Source organism: Narcine bancroftii, chromosome 1, assembly GCF_036971445.1.
Source record: "Narcine bancroftii isolate sNarBan1 chromosome 1, sNarBan1.hap1, whole genome shotgun sequence".
NCBI classification, from domain to species: Eukaryota; Metazoa; Chordata; class Chondrichthyes; order Torpediniformes; family Narcinidae; genus Narcine; species Narcine bancroftii.
In genome coordinates, this window is record NC_091469.1 from 214245019 (window position 1) to 214260549 (window position 15531).

Genomic DNA, 15531 nt, shown 5'->3' on the forward strand with positions numbered 1-15531 from the left:
CTGTCTTCCTGTGACTCCACTTTCAGGGAACTATGTATCTGTATTCCCAGATCTGTTTTTCTCTGCTGCACGCCTCAGTGCCCTACCATTTACCATGTTAGTCCTTTCTTGGTTTGTCTCTTCTATAATGCAGCACCTCACCTTTGTCTGCATTTAATTCCATCTGGCATTTTTCAGCTCTTTTTTCCATCTGGTCAAGATCCTTCTGCATGCTTTGAAATCCTTCTTTGCTGTCCACAACACTTCCAAGCTTGGTGTCATCGGCAAACTAGTTGATCCAATTTATCACATTATCTTAAATATAGATGACAAACAACATTGGTCCCAGCACTGATCACTGAGGCACTCCACTATCACATGCCTCCAGCCTGAGAGGCAAATATGCACTACCACTCTCTGGCTTCTCCAGCATTGCCAATGTCGAATCTAGTTTACTACCTCACTATGAATTCCTAATAACAAAAGATTTCTTTAGATACAATTGATCAAGGAAATTACACTTTCATTTCCAACAGACAAATTAAATCCTATTTTTCTCAATTTTTAAAAAATACTAGGCTTCTATATTACGAGAATTTAGTATTTCATATTGTAACCATGAAGGTACCTTGTTGTCTACTGTTCTTTCATTGAAAGAATGCACCTGAACCATGCTCAATCTGCAGTGTGTACACTGATACATTTTAAAGAATTACCTGACCTTGATCCTCTTCAACTACCGCACTAAATGTTCATTTGATTTTTTTTTAATCCATAGATGTGTATCAGCTGACTATGCATTCTTTTGCTGATAAAGAAAAAATGGTTAAATTGACTAATCAATTTACTAATACAGGTGCTCCACTACTTACAATGGTCCAGCTTATGGTTTTTTCAAATTTATGATGGTTCAAATCTGTACTTTCAATTTCAAATTCCGATCTGTTCCCATGTTTGCCATATGTGGTATGCTACTCTCTCGTGATGCTGACTCAACCATTCTCGCAGTCTCTGTAGATCAATGCTTCAAACATTCTTCATGCCTACTGTGCTTTCAGCTGCATATAGTATTGGTTTTTTAAAAAGATATTCAAAATTTAATTATAAAAAATGGGAGGTGCGGTATTCTTTTTTGATGATTTATGATGGGTTTTCCAGAACACAACCCCATCATAAGTTGAACAGAACCTGTACCTAACCCAGATCTCTTTGAATTTTGCTGTGAGGTTATTAGTCAATCATTATATGCAGGATTAATGGCATAAGGATGTGAAAGGAATTATTGAATGATGCTTTATCTGGTACTTTTTAACTCTGTACTACTCTCTTACTAATTTAATCAATGCTTTAGGAAAAAAGATGGAATGACTTCTTGTCCAGTTTAAATCAGTAACATTAAAAAGATGCTCAAAGCTAAACAAAACCCTGTAAGCAAATAACAGTACAACTTTGATGATCTAAAATGGTCGGGACCGGGCCTATGTTGGATAAACGCTTTTTTTCGGATAACTGGTCATTTTTTAAAAAAAACAGCCCAGTAACAATAACAAGTCGCTTGCATCAATGTTTAAGCAACAACAAACAACAAGGGAAGGCTTTTTAAGCTGCCACCGATCTCCAACACGTCCCCACCACTGCCGCTGATCCTCGGGGAGGCTTCAGGTGAAACACTCATTGGTGAGTCGGCGGGCTCATGTCTTCCTGGTCACGTCCGAGTCCTGACTCCAAATCCTCCCCTCGGCTTACTGGACATGCAGACTGGAGAGTCTGGTGTTTTGTGCAGTAGTAGGCCGAGGGGAGGGTTTGGAGTTTATGTCGGGATCTCCGTTGGGCTGAGGAGTGAGGGAGAGAAGGGGATAAGAGTGGAGGAGAGGGAACACCACTGAGCCTGAGGTCCTGCTCCTACCTGGGAGCATACTCTTCTTGATGATGCCGGGTCAAGGGATTCTTCCAACCACTTGTGGCAAGGAGACAGTGACAAGCAGTTTGAGAGGGAGAGTTGGGGAAAAAAGTTAATAGGGGAAGGTAAAGAAGAAATTGAAAGAGAGGGGAGGGAGTTACCTGAAATGAGAACAATCATCGTTCTAATTTCATGTCGAGTGAATGGTTTTTCAACCTGTGAGGTCAGTTTAGCTTCAAAAAAATTTTGGATCAATGAGGATTTCTGATTTGTTTAGGATATCCTCATTGATCCAAAATTAAAAAAAAAATTCAGATAAATGAGAATTTCAGAGAATCCGATTTCGGATAATTGAAGTTGTACTATATTGTACCCTGTAGTGACATTGGAAAACCAAATATAGCTTGAAGATGGGAGCCTGCAGAGATTTGGAGAGTTCCATGTACCTTTTGGTTTTTATAGTAAAATTAACCACGTGTGCATGATTGCATTTGAAAATAGTGTAATCGTTCAATAATGAGTTTCAGGAGATTGGTCTCCCCATTTATGATATAGCAACTATTTTTGCTCAGGGTTCCATGTATTCTTTTGATTGATATCCAACTCAAGTTCTTTACAGTAGGTACACAGTAAAACATTGATTCAGAAGGCTTGGCGAATCTTAGAATGAAGGATCAACATCTAATGAAAACATCAGGTAAAGAGGGTCACCTATAAGTGAGGAGAGAAAAAAACAGGTTAATCTATTGAATTAAAATTTTTAATTAGATAATTGTATCCTTTTTTGTGACGGATGCATCCCAGGACATTGGAGGAAACAGTGGAATTTATCATAGAGGCATTTTTGATAATTTACCACCATTCTCTGGATACGATGCAGGTCCTGGCAGGTTGAAAGAAAGCATATGTCATGATCGCTTTTTATGAAAAAAGTGTAATAGGCAGGTAACTATAGACTAGTTATCTTAATGTCTGTAATTAATGAAATGTTTGAAACTATCATTGAATAAGTAACAAGACATCTAGATAGAAATTGTTATGGGAAGTTGCAACATGGATTCAGGAAGAGCAGGGACTACTTGACAAATTTATTCAAGTTCTTTGAGGATTTAATGAGCAGTGACTAGAGGCAATCAGGTGGATGTTTGATAAGGTGCCACATAAAAGACTGCCATAAGATGAGGGTGCGGAGAATGGGCTAATGTGTTTGCATGGATAGAGGATGGGGTAAGTGGGTGTTTCCAGGTTGGTGAGCAGAGTGCTGCAGGGGTCAGGGCAAGGCCCACAGCTATTTACAAAAAGGGTCTGGGTGTAGAGTTAAATTGAGGGGAAAAGCAAATTGTGTGGAGAGTGCAGACAGATAGAGATTAAGTGAGCAGGCAAATGTCTGGCAGATGGAATACCAATTTTGGCAAAAGGAAGGCCATTGATTTTAGATGATCAGGTTATTACTTTAAGTGATGAAAGATTATAGCATGCTGTTGTGCAGAAGAACTTGGTGCTTGTGCATAAATCACAAAAGTTTGAACATAGCATGTGGAACATTACAGCATAGCACAGTGTAGGCCCTTCAGCCATCGATCTTGTGCCGACCGATATAAACCTACTCAGCAAATTCAACCTTCCCTACCTCACACCCATAACCTTCTATTTTACTGGCATCCATTTGCCTGCCTAGGAGTCTTTTAAATACCTCCATTGTTCAAGCCTCCACCACTACCCTGGCAATGCATTTCAAGCACCCCCAACTCTGTGTGTGTGTTGTATATATATTATATATATATATAAAACTTACCCATGACATCTTCTCTAAACATTTGCTACTCTTGCTCTGGGAAAAGGGTGCTGGCTTTCTATCCTATCTATGCCTCGCATAATCTAGTAGAGCCTGTAGGTACAACTGTTAATCAAGAAGGCGAATGAAAGATTAGCTTTCATTCCTCGAGGGATTGTATTTAAGAGGCAGTGTCCCAGCACTGACCTTGTGGAGCACTATTATCTACCAGTACCTGTTCAGAATAAACATTTAGTCTGACATTCTTTTTCATTTGAGTTAATTCTAAGTATTTTGTCACCTGCTCTTTTACTCTGTAGCTTCAATTTTATTGTGAGCAGTGCAGTGGCACAAATAGCAATAGTGGAGTATTGATTGCCTCACTGTGGAAGAGATCTAAACTTTAGTGATTCCCAAAGTGGGTGCTGCTGCCCCATGTGGCCAGTGGAAAGATCCAAGGGAGTGGTGAGGTAAAAAGGAGGTAGTTAGGGGCAGTGAGGAAAAAGGAGGCAGTCCGAACCTTCTTAATGAAGAAACCAGTGCAGTAATCTTCTGGCCAGATACCCCACCACCCTCTCACTGCTGCCACTGCCTCCCCACTATCCCCCCAAAGATATTTAGAGAGTGACCTGATAGTGCAGGGAAAATAGATTTAAGTTAGAAGATCAGCCATGATCTTGATGAATGGCAAAGCAAGACTCCAAGAACTATATGGCCTACCAATGACTGAGTCTTCGCAGTTCTCCAAAAGTTTCAAAGAATTCCTTACTCTCTGAGTGGAGTAATTTGTTCTGTTGAGTGGGTGAACTTGATGTTTATCTGGGACAAAAATTAAGTGAATGAAAGACTTGAATGAATGTGGCAAAGCAGAATTGAAAAGTTCAAAGGAAATTATTTACAACTTGCCTTTTATAGGACATTTTTAGAATGAAACACAAAGGAGTAAACCTATATGTGTTATTCTACTGACAGATGAGTTAATGGGTTATAATTATACAAAATAGATACAAAATTGTCTTGGAGGTTGGAGTCAGAGGTGATAGTGGAGGGATGTTTATGAGATTTATGACCTATGACCAGTGGTATGATGTAGTGTTTATTGCTAAGTCTATTGTTTTCATCATCTGTGTTAACTATTCAGTTTTAGTTGATATAATTAATAGGTTTCACGATGCATTGATGGCATAGTGAACAATGAAGAATATCTAAGATTGCAACAGGATCTAGATCATTTGATAAAATGAGCCAAGGAGCGGCAGATAGAATTTAACTTGGACAAGTGCAAAGTGTTGATTTTGGTAGGTTAAACCAGGGCAGGATTTGCACAGTAAATGGCAGGGTCATGGAGTGCTGAATGGAAAGACTCTGAAGATGATGAAACAGATGCATAGGGTGGTGAAGAAGACATTTGGTGTGTATGCCTTCATCATAAAGGGCCTGAGCACAGAAGTTGGGGCATGTTAAAACTGTATAAAATATTGGTGAGACAAGTGTTAACCAACTATAAGAAAGACATCATTAATCTGGAGAAGGGTGCAAAAATGATGCACTCTGGCAGCACACTCTCTTATGGTGAATTGGCCTCGCGTGTAATGCCACGTGGCGGGGCAGCCAAGGGAAGATGGTGCTGTCAGGGTTTCTCCCTGCCTCAAGTCTCCTGGTCAGTGTGTGCCTGGGGCAGCGATTATGATGTCACAATGCACGAGGTGACTGAGCTCATGCTGCCCTTAAAAAGGGCGCGCGCTGAAGTTGAATAAAAAGTCATTAACGACTTTCAGTGTGGTGGCTGAGTCTTTCTTGGCTGTGTCCAGCACTACATTGGTGACCCCGTTGAGCCCAGACGCCTCTGGTCTCAAGAACATGGAACCGGCAGAGATCAGCGCTGTTGCCATCAAACTGCCCCCCTTCTGGACCCATCGCCCGCGTACGTGGTTCGGGCAGGTGGAGACGCAGTTTCAATTGAGGAACAGTTCAGCAGACGCCACAATGTTCTATCACATTGTGAGCGTGCTGGATGAAGAAACGGCAGCCAGGGTGGACAATCTAATACACAACCCACCGGCTGAGGGTAAATATCCTGCCCTCAAGAACCTGCTCTTTGGTACTTTTGGGCTCTCCCCTCAGTAGTATGCCTCCAGGATCCTGCACCTTGATGGGCTTGGAGACCGCACACCATCGGCCCTAATGGATGAGATGCTGACGCTGGCAGAGGATCACAAACCTTGTATTCTATTCCATCAGATCTTCCTTGAGCAGATGCCCGGGGACATCCAACTACTCCTGGCGGATGAGGACTTCAAGGATCCACACCGAGTCGCAGCCTGAGCGGACACCCTCTGGCGCACCAAGAGGGAGAACGAAGCAGCCCTCAGTCAGGTTGCGTGACCAAGAGCCAGCCCGGCAGCAACACTTCCTCAAGCACAAGCCGGAGGAGCACCATTCCACCTGGCGCATTTACCATCAGCGCTGGAGAGCACAAGCTTGTAAGTGCCGACAATCGTGTGACTACCAGGGGAAATGACCCGGCTAGCCACCGTTGATGGGTGTGACGGCTGGGCACGAGGACAGTCTCCTTCATGTTACCGACAAGTCCACCGGCCGACGTTTCCTGGTGGACACAGGAGCAGAGCTGAGTATCCTGCCCCCCACCACCCTCGAGACACGCACCCGATCTCTTGGTCCCACCCTGCGGGCGGCCAACGGTTCCGCCATCAAGACCTTCGGTACCTGCAGGGTGTAGATCCAGATTGGGAAAGAGACATTCCGCTGGAAGTTCGTGTTAGCCTCAGCGGGTACTGCATTGTTAGCGGCCGACTTCCTGAGGGCACACAGGCTGTTGGACGACATGAGGGGCAAGATGCTGGTCAATGCTTGTACCTTCCATTTGGTGCGCCTGAGTGCCACGAATGCCTGCAGGCCCGAGATCACTGCCATCACCACTTTCAGGGATGAGTATTCGAACATACTCCATGAGTTCCCCGCCATCCTTTAACCACGATTCAGCGCCACCTTACCCCAGCATGGGGTATACTACCATATCTCCACGCAGGGCTCCCCACTGCATGCCAAGCCCACATGACTTCTGCCCGAGAAGCTGCAGCTAGCAAAGGAAGAGTTTTCCCGGCTGCAGGAGTTGGGGATCGTCTGTCGCTCGGACAGCCCCTGGGCATCCCCTATCCACACGGTCCCCAAATCCTCCGGGGGCTGGAGACCCTGCGGTGATTACCGGCGTTTGAACGACATGACCACACCGGACAGGTATCCGCTTTCACACATTCAAGATTTCTCGGCCAATCTCCATGGCGCACCAGGTCGATCTGGTGCGGGGGTATCATCAGATCTTGGTACAGCCTAAGGACATTGGCAAGACAGCGATCATCACCCCCTTTGGCCTCTTTGAATTCCTGCGTATGCCTTTTGGCCTCAAGAACGCTACCCAGACTTTTCAGCGCCTCATGGATGCAGTGTTTATCTACCTGGACGATATCCTTATTGTCAATCACAACCGTGAAGAGCACAAGGCCCACCTCCCGTACCCTGTTTGCCCGACTGGCAGTGTTTGGCTTCATGGTCAACGTGACCAAGTGCCAGTTCAGCAATCAGACGCTGCAGTTTCTGGGGCACACCATCTTGGCAGCAGGTGCTGCCCCAGTGCCAGAGAAGGTCGCGGCCGTCCAGCGGTTCCCCAAGCCAGCCACCCTCAAGGGCCTGCAGGAGTTCATCGGGATGGTGAATTTTTATTGTCAGCTCATTCCTGGCGCCGCCCGCACCATGCGACTGCTTTTCGTGTTGATCGCCACTAGGGAGAAAGTCCTGACCTGGTCGGAGGAGGCAGACCCCATTTTTGCCACAATAGAGGTGGCCTTCGCCAATGCAACTCTATTGTAGCACCCACGCCCGGAGGCACACACGGCGCTTTCGGTGGATGCCTCAGCCACGGCGGTAGGGGACATACTCGAGCAGTGGCTCAACAGACAGTGGCGCCCACTGGCCGCCTTTAGCAAACAGCTGCACCCGCTGGAGCTCAAGTACAGCGCTTTCGACAGGGAACTCCTGGTGCTGTACCTGGCCATTCAGCACTTTTGATACTTTCTAGAGGACAGGCCCATCACGGTGTTCACGGACCGCAAGCCCCTCACACAGGCACTCATGATGGCCAAAGATCCGTGGTCGGCTCGCCAGAAATGCCACACCTCCTACATGTCGGAGTTCACCACTGCCTTTCGGCACAGGGCAGGCAAAGACAACGTTGTGGCGGATTCGCTGTCTTGTCCGGTTATCAACGCTCTCGCCCCCGGCCTTGACTACACACAGTTGACACAGGTCCAGAAGCTGGGCACAGAGATGCAGGCTCTTCCGACCTCCATCTCTGGTCTCGAGCTCCAGGACATTCAGTTGCCCAACAGCTTCTCTGCGACGTCTCCACCGGCTTGCCGTGCCCAGTAGCCCCACCGCAGTGGAGGTTGAGGGTTTTCAGCTTAGTCCACGACCTAGCCCACCCCTCGGTGAAGAGACTTCGGTGAGAATGGTGGCAGAGCGGTTTGTGTGGCACGGGCTCAAAAAGGAAATGGCCGAGATAGCAAGGAACTACACCAGGTACCAGGCCTCCAAGGTCCACCGGCATTCGCAGACCCCAATCCAGCAATTCGACCCGGCAGTGCGGAGATTTCAGCACATCCACGTTGACGTCGTAGGCCCCCTGTCGGTGTCCAGAGAAGCGCGCTACCTTCTCACAATAGTCGATTGGACCATGAGATGGCCGGAGGCCGTTCCCATCAAAGAGGCTTCCGCAGAGACGTGTGCAAGGAACCTAGTCAGTCATTGGATCGCTAGGTTTGGAGTCCCAGCGCACATCAACTGTGACAGGGGCACCCAGTTCACCTCCGCGCTCTGGGTTCAGCTGGTGAACCTCTGGGGGGGTTAAACTCCACCACTCCACAGCCTACCACCTGCAAGCAAATGGTTTGGTGGAGAGGTTTCATCGTTTTATGAAATCCACCCTCATGGCTTGCCTCACTGCCCCAGGCTGGGCAGATGAACTTCTCTGGGCCCTCCTCGGCATCAGAATAGCACCCAAGAAAGACCTACAGGCGTCTTCTGTGGAGCTGGTCTACGGCGCGTCGCTCTCGCTGTCTGGTGAGTTCTTTGGTCTGGAGCCCAACATCACATCCGAGCACGTGAACCTTTTGGCAGATCTCCGTAAGAAACTATCCTCGCTAGCCCTCCTGCCTCCTTCGCATTATGGCGTCTGGCCGACACATCGTCCCAATAAGCTGGACTCGGCGGAATTTGTATTTGTTCGGCGTGGCCCACATACGGCACCTTTACAACGCCCGTATGAAGGTCTATACAAGGTCCCCCAGCGGTCCGGCAGGACTTTCACTTTGGACATAGGAGGTAAAGACTAACTTTTCACCATGGACTGTTTGAAAGTGGCGTACTTAGACCTATCTTGGCCAGTGCAGACGGCCATGCCAAACACCTGCCCAAGTGGCGGGACGTGTAGCTGGTTCTGGGGTTGGGTTGTGTGGCGGCGCACTCTCTCATGGCAAACTGGCACCGTGTGTAACGCCACGTGTGGGGCAGCCAAGGGAAGATGGCACTGTCAGGGTTTCTCCCTGCCTCAAGTCTCCTGCCCAGCCTGTGCCTGGGGCAGTGACTATGATGTCACAATGCATGAGGTGACTGAGCTCATGCTGCCCTTAAAGGGGCACGCGCTGAATTTGAATAAAACAGTCATTAACGACTTTCAATGTGGTGGCTGAGTCTTTCTTGGCTGTGTCCAGCACTACAACACATTGATATTGGAATGAATAGCCTTGAGTTACAGGGAGAGATTGGAGAGGCTGGAGCTTTTTACTCTTGGAGCATAAAGGTTGAGGGGAGAATTTGCTGAGGTATTTTATAATGATTTTATAATCATTTTATAATGATGATCATGAATAAAATGAATGGTCACCATTATTTTCCCATGTAACGGAAAATTAAAATCATAGATTTAAAGTGAGGAGGAGGGAGATATAATAGGGACTTGAGCGGCAGCTTTATTATACAGAGGGTGGTGGGTTTGTAGAGCAAGCTGTTAGAGGAAATAGTGGAGGTAGGTCCATTTTCAACATTTAAAAGACATTTGGACAGATACATAGATAGGAAAGGTTTACAAGGATGTGGGTGAAACACAGGCAGGTTACTTGGATGAGTTGAGCCAAAGGGTCCATTTCACTGTTGAAGAGGTTTGTAACTCTTAATTCTTGTATTAAGATTTTTGGATAACTAGCCAATCAAAGTCGATTTGTAGTGGAGGAATAGATCAAATAATGAAATATTGGAGGAATTCAATGGGCCAGGCAGTATTCATGGTCAGAAATGGTCAGGTGAAGCTTCAGACCCTATATTGTCTTCCATAACTAGAAACTTTCTATCATCACTATTGTTAAACAAGTAAGAAAACATCTATTGTTAGAGGTTGCAGCTTCTTAGTTTCCTTCTTGCCTCTGGCCTTGAATCTGGCTCTGTTAAGTCAAGTTCAATTTGTAATATGTTGCATCAAGGACATGTGGACTGAAATCCACAATACCTGATTGTATGTTGCAAATTTAATTGCAGGAACAACAATAACAACGTTAGATATTTTCAAATTTTTCATTTGGCCTTCTGAAGTTGTGTTATCATTTACAAATGTAAACTTATCACCATCCTCTAAAGAGATAATACAAAACAAGCTTGATTCATAAAGGTAGTATGTTGAGGGTAACTTTTAAAGTCAAAATGGAGCAAAATATGAACTTCATAAACCAGTGAAATTTAAAGACTTTAGAGTATTTTGGAGTTCATTCTCATGGATTTTCCAATGAATTCAGCAACATCATTTTAATTCAGCCTTTTGCTTTGGTGTAATGCAGTAATATTGGAACAGTTATAGTGAACCTGGTTACTTAAAGGGAGTCTGAAGATAGCCCCCCCCGTAAATGAAACAGTTTCCAAAAAACTGTACTCTGAATTTTAATGGAATGCATGATGACTCTCATGGGAATGTGGGAAATAGAACCAAATTAGTTTAAAGATTATGTGGTGTATTGAAAGGAAACAGAAGATTCAAAGCAGCTACTATCATCCCACTGCCCAAGAGAACAACAATAACTGGACTAAATTACCATCATCCAATGACACTGACCTCAACGATTATGAAGTACTTTGAATGATTGGTAATGGAACACATCAAATCACACTTTTCAGTGACATTGGGCCTGTTCCAGTTTGCCTCTACTTACTGCAAAGGCTGAGGAAAGTTAATCTCCCACCCTCCATTCTCACTACATTCTACAGAGGATGCATTGAGAGCATCCTGTGCAACTATATCACTGCCTGGTTTGGAAGTTGTAGCACCTTGGACCACAAGACTTTGCAGAAGATAGTGAAGTCAGTGGAAAAGATCATTAGGAGCTCTCTTCCTACCATGAAGGACATGTACAACATTCGAGGCAATAAACATTGTGAATGATGCCACACATCATACATGTAAACTGTTCTCCCTTCTGCCCACTAACAGAGAAGAGATTGGGCATTTTCATAAAACAGTGCAAGAACCTGAGTCTCAACATGGACAAGACTTGTGTCTTGTGGAAGATTGTGGACTTCACGAAGATGAAGGTTGACCATTCCTCATTACATATCAATGGTTCTGTCATAGAGAAAGTGAAGAACACAAAGTTTCATGTAAAAGATGTGCCTTCATGGACCCATAATGCCTCCATATTAGCCAGAAAGGCGTAGCAGCAGCTACATTTCCTGGGAGGTTGTGGAGGGAAAGGATACCACTGCCACCTTGACAACTTTTTACAGGAGCAGAATGGAGAGAGTCTGGAATGTCATTTTGTAGGATGGTAGCTGCAAAGCATTGGTCTGGAAGTCAACACAGTGAAGTAAGAGGTTTCTCTTTCCTGCATTGACACTTTTTTTACCTTGGTTTTGCTTAAATAGGGCTCAAAGAATCATAGAAAACTCTTTCTGTCCAGCACACAGCATCTTTGACTCACTACCATCGAGAAGGAGGTACAGGGGCATTAAAATCAGGACTGCCATGCTAGAAAATATCTTCTTCCTGCAGGCTGTGAAATTGATGAACAGTATCTTGCAGACGAGTAAATCATCCCAAAATATTTCTTTCTTCCAAATGATATCTTGTGTATATGTGATTATGTGCAATGTATGTGCGCGTGGTAGTTCTGGAGAAACGCTTTAGTTGGGTTGTGTATGATGATAAAGTTAAACTTGAAATTTGTATCTGGTCCACTGGATGCTGAGCCATTCGGATTTCAGAGCAATTGGAAAGCAGTTTGTTTGAGCTCTGAATCTTCCAGCATAACTCTGAAGTGGTGCTTCGCGTGTTATTTGTCATCTATATCAATGATCATTCCATTGGTGTTTGACGTCTACATCAATGATCTGGATGATAATGTTGTAAATTGGATCAGCAAGTTTGAAGACGACACTCAGATTGGAGGCGTTATGGATAAAGAAGAAGGTTTTCAAAGCTTGCAGAGGGATCTGGACCAGCTGGAAAAATGGGCTGAAAAATGGCAGATGAAATTTAATGCATACAAATGTGAGGTGTTGCATTTTGGATGGAGCATGGTAGAACAGGGATTTGGAAATACAGAAACATAATTCTGTGAAAGTAGCATCACAGAACATGGAACATAGAAAACTACAGCACAGTACAGGCCCTTTGGCCCTCTGTTGTCAAGCTTAAAAAAAACTAAACCCACACCCTACCCTGTAACCTTCTATTTCTCTTTCATCCATGTGCCTGTCTAAGAGTCTCTTAAATGCCCCTAATGTTTTAGCCTCCACCACAATCCTTGGCAAGGCATTCCAGGCACCCTCAACTTTCTGTTATATTTAAAATAAAAACTTAGCCCTGACGTCTCCCCTAAACTTCTTTCCTTTAACTTTGTACATGTTGTCATTACACCATTCAATGAGCTGAACTATCTCCCTCCTGGACGCCTCCTCATTGCTATTTGTGATTCTGCTGACAACTGTGGTGTCATCAGCAGACTTGTAGATGGCATTGGAATTGTGCCTGGCCACACAATCATGGGTGTATAATGAGTAGAGCAATGGGCTAAGCCAGCATCCTTGGGATGCATCTGTGTTAATAATCAGTGAGGAGGAGACTTTGTTTCCAATTCGTCTTTCTGTGGTCTTCCAATGAGAAAGTTAAGGATCCAGTTGCAGAGTGAGGTAGACATGGGGGATATCCACAAATTTACTGACCTATCCTTGCGATTCTTCATCCGGGTCTTTTATAAAGATCACAAAGAGCAGGGGTCCTAGAACAGATCCCTGTGGTGCTCCACTAGTCACTGACCTCCAGGAAAAATACTGTCCTTCATTACTAAGTCTCTGCTTTCTACGTGCAAGCCAATTTTTTATTCACACAGCCAAGGATCCATGGATCTCATGCCTTATGATTTTCTGAACAAGTATCTCATGGGGACCTTGTCAAATGCCTTAATAAAATCCATATAGACTACATCAACAACCTACATTCATCAATTTCCTTTGTTACCTCCTCAAAAAACTCAATTGGTCTCGTGAGGCACGACTTCCTTTCACAAAGCCATGCTGACTATCCTTGAATAGACTGTACTCAAAATGCTCATTGATGCTATCCTTAAGAAACCTCTCCAATAGTTTGCACACCACTGACTTAAGACTCACCAGTCTATTAATTCCCAGAATTCTCCATATTAACGTTTTTAAACAAGGAGCTACATTTGCCCAGCTTCAATCCTTTGGCTTCTCTCCTGTGTCCAAAAAGGACAAAGATCATAGCTACTGCTCCATCTATCTCTTCCCTCACTTCCCCAGCAACCCGGGGTATATCTCATCTTGCCCAGGGGACATCAATCTTGATGTGTTTAAAAAGATCCAACACTTCCTCTTCCTTAATCTCCAGATTGTGCAGCACACAAGCACGTTCAATTTTGACCTCCCCTTGATCGAGGTCATTTTCACTTACGAATACTCAAGCAAAGTATTCACTTAGGACCTCCCAATCTCCACTGCCTCCTTTAGCAGCCCCACCTTTATTCTCATCATCCTTTTGTTCTTCACATGCACATAGAATGTCTTGGGGTTCTCTTCAATCCTACATGATAAGGCCTTCTCAAGCCCCTTTGAGCTCTCCTAAGTCCTTTCTTAAGCTCCTTCCTGGCTATATTTCACATGAGCCCTTCCTGTTTCCTTCTTCCTATATCTAATGTGTGCTTCCCTCTTCCTCTTGACTAGCTACCTCACCTGTTTTGTCAACTTTCCAACCCTTTCCCTATTCCAGTGGGACAAGCCTATCCTGAACCCAGCACGTGGTCCCTAAAGTTCCTCCACTTTAGTTCTGTACTTTCACCATTGAACATCAGTTTCTAATTTACTCTCACTAGTTCCTGCCTCATACCATCATAATTAATCCTCCCCCGGTTAAAAACTTTCCCATTTTGTCTGCTTTTATCTTTATCTATAGCTGCGTTAAAGCTCAGGGAGTTGTGGTCACTCTCACTAAAGTGCTCACCCACTGAGAGGTCCACCACCTGACTAAGTTCATTACCCAGAATTAGATCCAGTATGAACTTCTCTTGTCAGCTGGTCCACATTCTGTGTCAGGAATCCTTTTTGATCACATCTGACAAATTCAGTCCCATCTAGTCCTCTTGCAGTCAGGAAGTGTCAGTCAATATTGGGGAACTTGATGTCTCCCATAACAACAACCATGTATTTCCTGCACCATTCCAAAATCTGCTTGCTTATCTGCTCCTTGGTGTCCCATGCGCTAGTTGGGGGCCTATGGAGTATTCCTAGTACAGTGATTGCTCCCTTCCTATTTCTAACTGCCACCATACCATCTCAGTAGACACTCCCTCAGCAGTGTCTTCCCTTTCTATAGGCATGATACTATCCCTGACCTGTTATGCTGCTTCTCCCCACCACCCCCCTCCCTATCTTACATCCCAACCTATTCCTTTTAAAACACCTATAACCCAGTATCTGAATCAGGCTATCTTGCCCTTCCTCCAGCCAAGACTCTGTAACATCCATAACATTGTAGTTCCACATACTGATCCATACTCCAAGTTTATCCCCTTTATTCCTAATACACCTACCACAGAAATAGACACTTTGGGTGATGTGTAATGAACCTGAGAAATTAGGGATTTAAAGGTTGTGGAGCTCAGCTTCCAATTTGAAAAGGAAAAAATGATATCAGGTGTGTTAATATTTCAGTGGAACAAAGGGAATTACAGTGGGATGAGAGAGGAACTGGCCCAAGTTTACTGGAAAAGTAAGCTAGATGGGGGGGACGACAGAATTGATTGATATTTCTACAAGAAATAAAGAAAACACAGGATAGATATTTTCCAAGGAAAAGGAAAATTATGAATGGTAAAATGACGCACGTGGCTAACAAGAGAGGTTAAAGCTAAAACAAAAGGAAAGGGGAGGACATACAGGGTAGCAATAATTACTGGAAAAACAGAGGACTGGGAAATGTTTAAAAACTTACAGAAAAAGACAAAGAAAATAAAATTGGCAAATAACATACAAAAGGATACTAAGAGTTTCTTCAAATTTATAAAAAGCAACACTTGTGTATCTGCAGGATTGATTTACTGCATGTGGTGCTCCCTTTGTGGCCTTCTCGACATCAAAGAGACTGGCACAGATTTTGGGAGATAGCTCCGCTGAGTACCTTTGTTCCATCTGCACCAGTGACAGAGACCTTCTAGTAGCCAACCTTTTCAGTTCTGTGTCACATTCCTTGTGTACTGTCCCACCAAGACCACCTGTAAATTGGAGCAACTACACCTGATGGCCCCAA

The 15531-nt window shown here is 44.5% G+C and overlaps 1 protein-coding gene and 1 long non-coding RNA gene across 8 annotated transcripts in view; one reads left to right on the plus strand and one right to left on the minus strand.

The window, feature by feature from the left end:
* The window catches only part of rasa1a (RAS p21 protein activator (GTPase activating protein) 1a), a 232161-nt gene that overhangs the window by 9832 nt on the left and 206798 nt on the right, over positions 1–15531 (plus strand). For 2 of the 7 annotated variants that reach the window (XM_069890446.1, XM_069890465.1), the window contains exon 1: positions 9403–9550. The exons of the other annotated variants lie outside the window; for them this stretch is intronic. The gene's annotated coding sequence lies outside the window, so the exon portion shown is untranslated. Of the gene's footprint in view, positions 1–9402; positions 9551–15531 lie in introns of those variants that run through there. 7 annotated transcript variants of the gene reach the window in all.
* Positions 2397–9292, minus strand: LOC138739035 (uncharacterized). The gene is made up of 2 exons (XR_011341969.1): positions 9095–9292; positions 2397–2590 (listed from the first exon to the last, which is right to left on the minus strand). It is a non-coding gene; the product is annotated as an uncharacterized lncRNA (long non-coding RNA).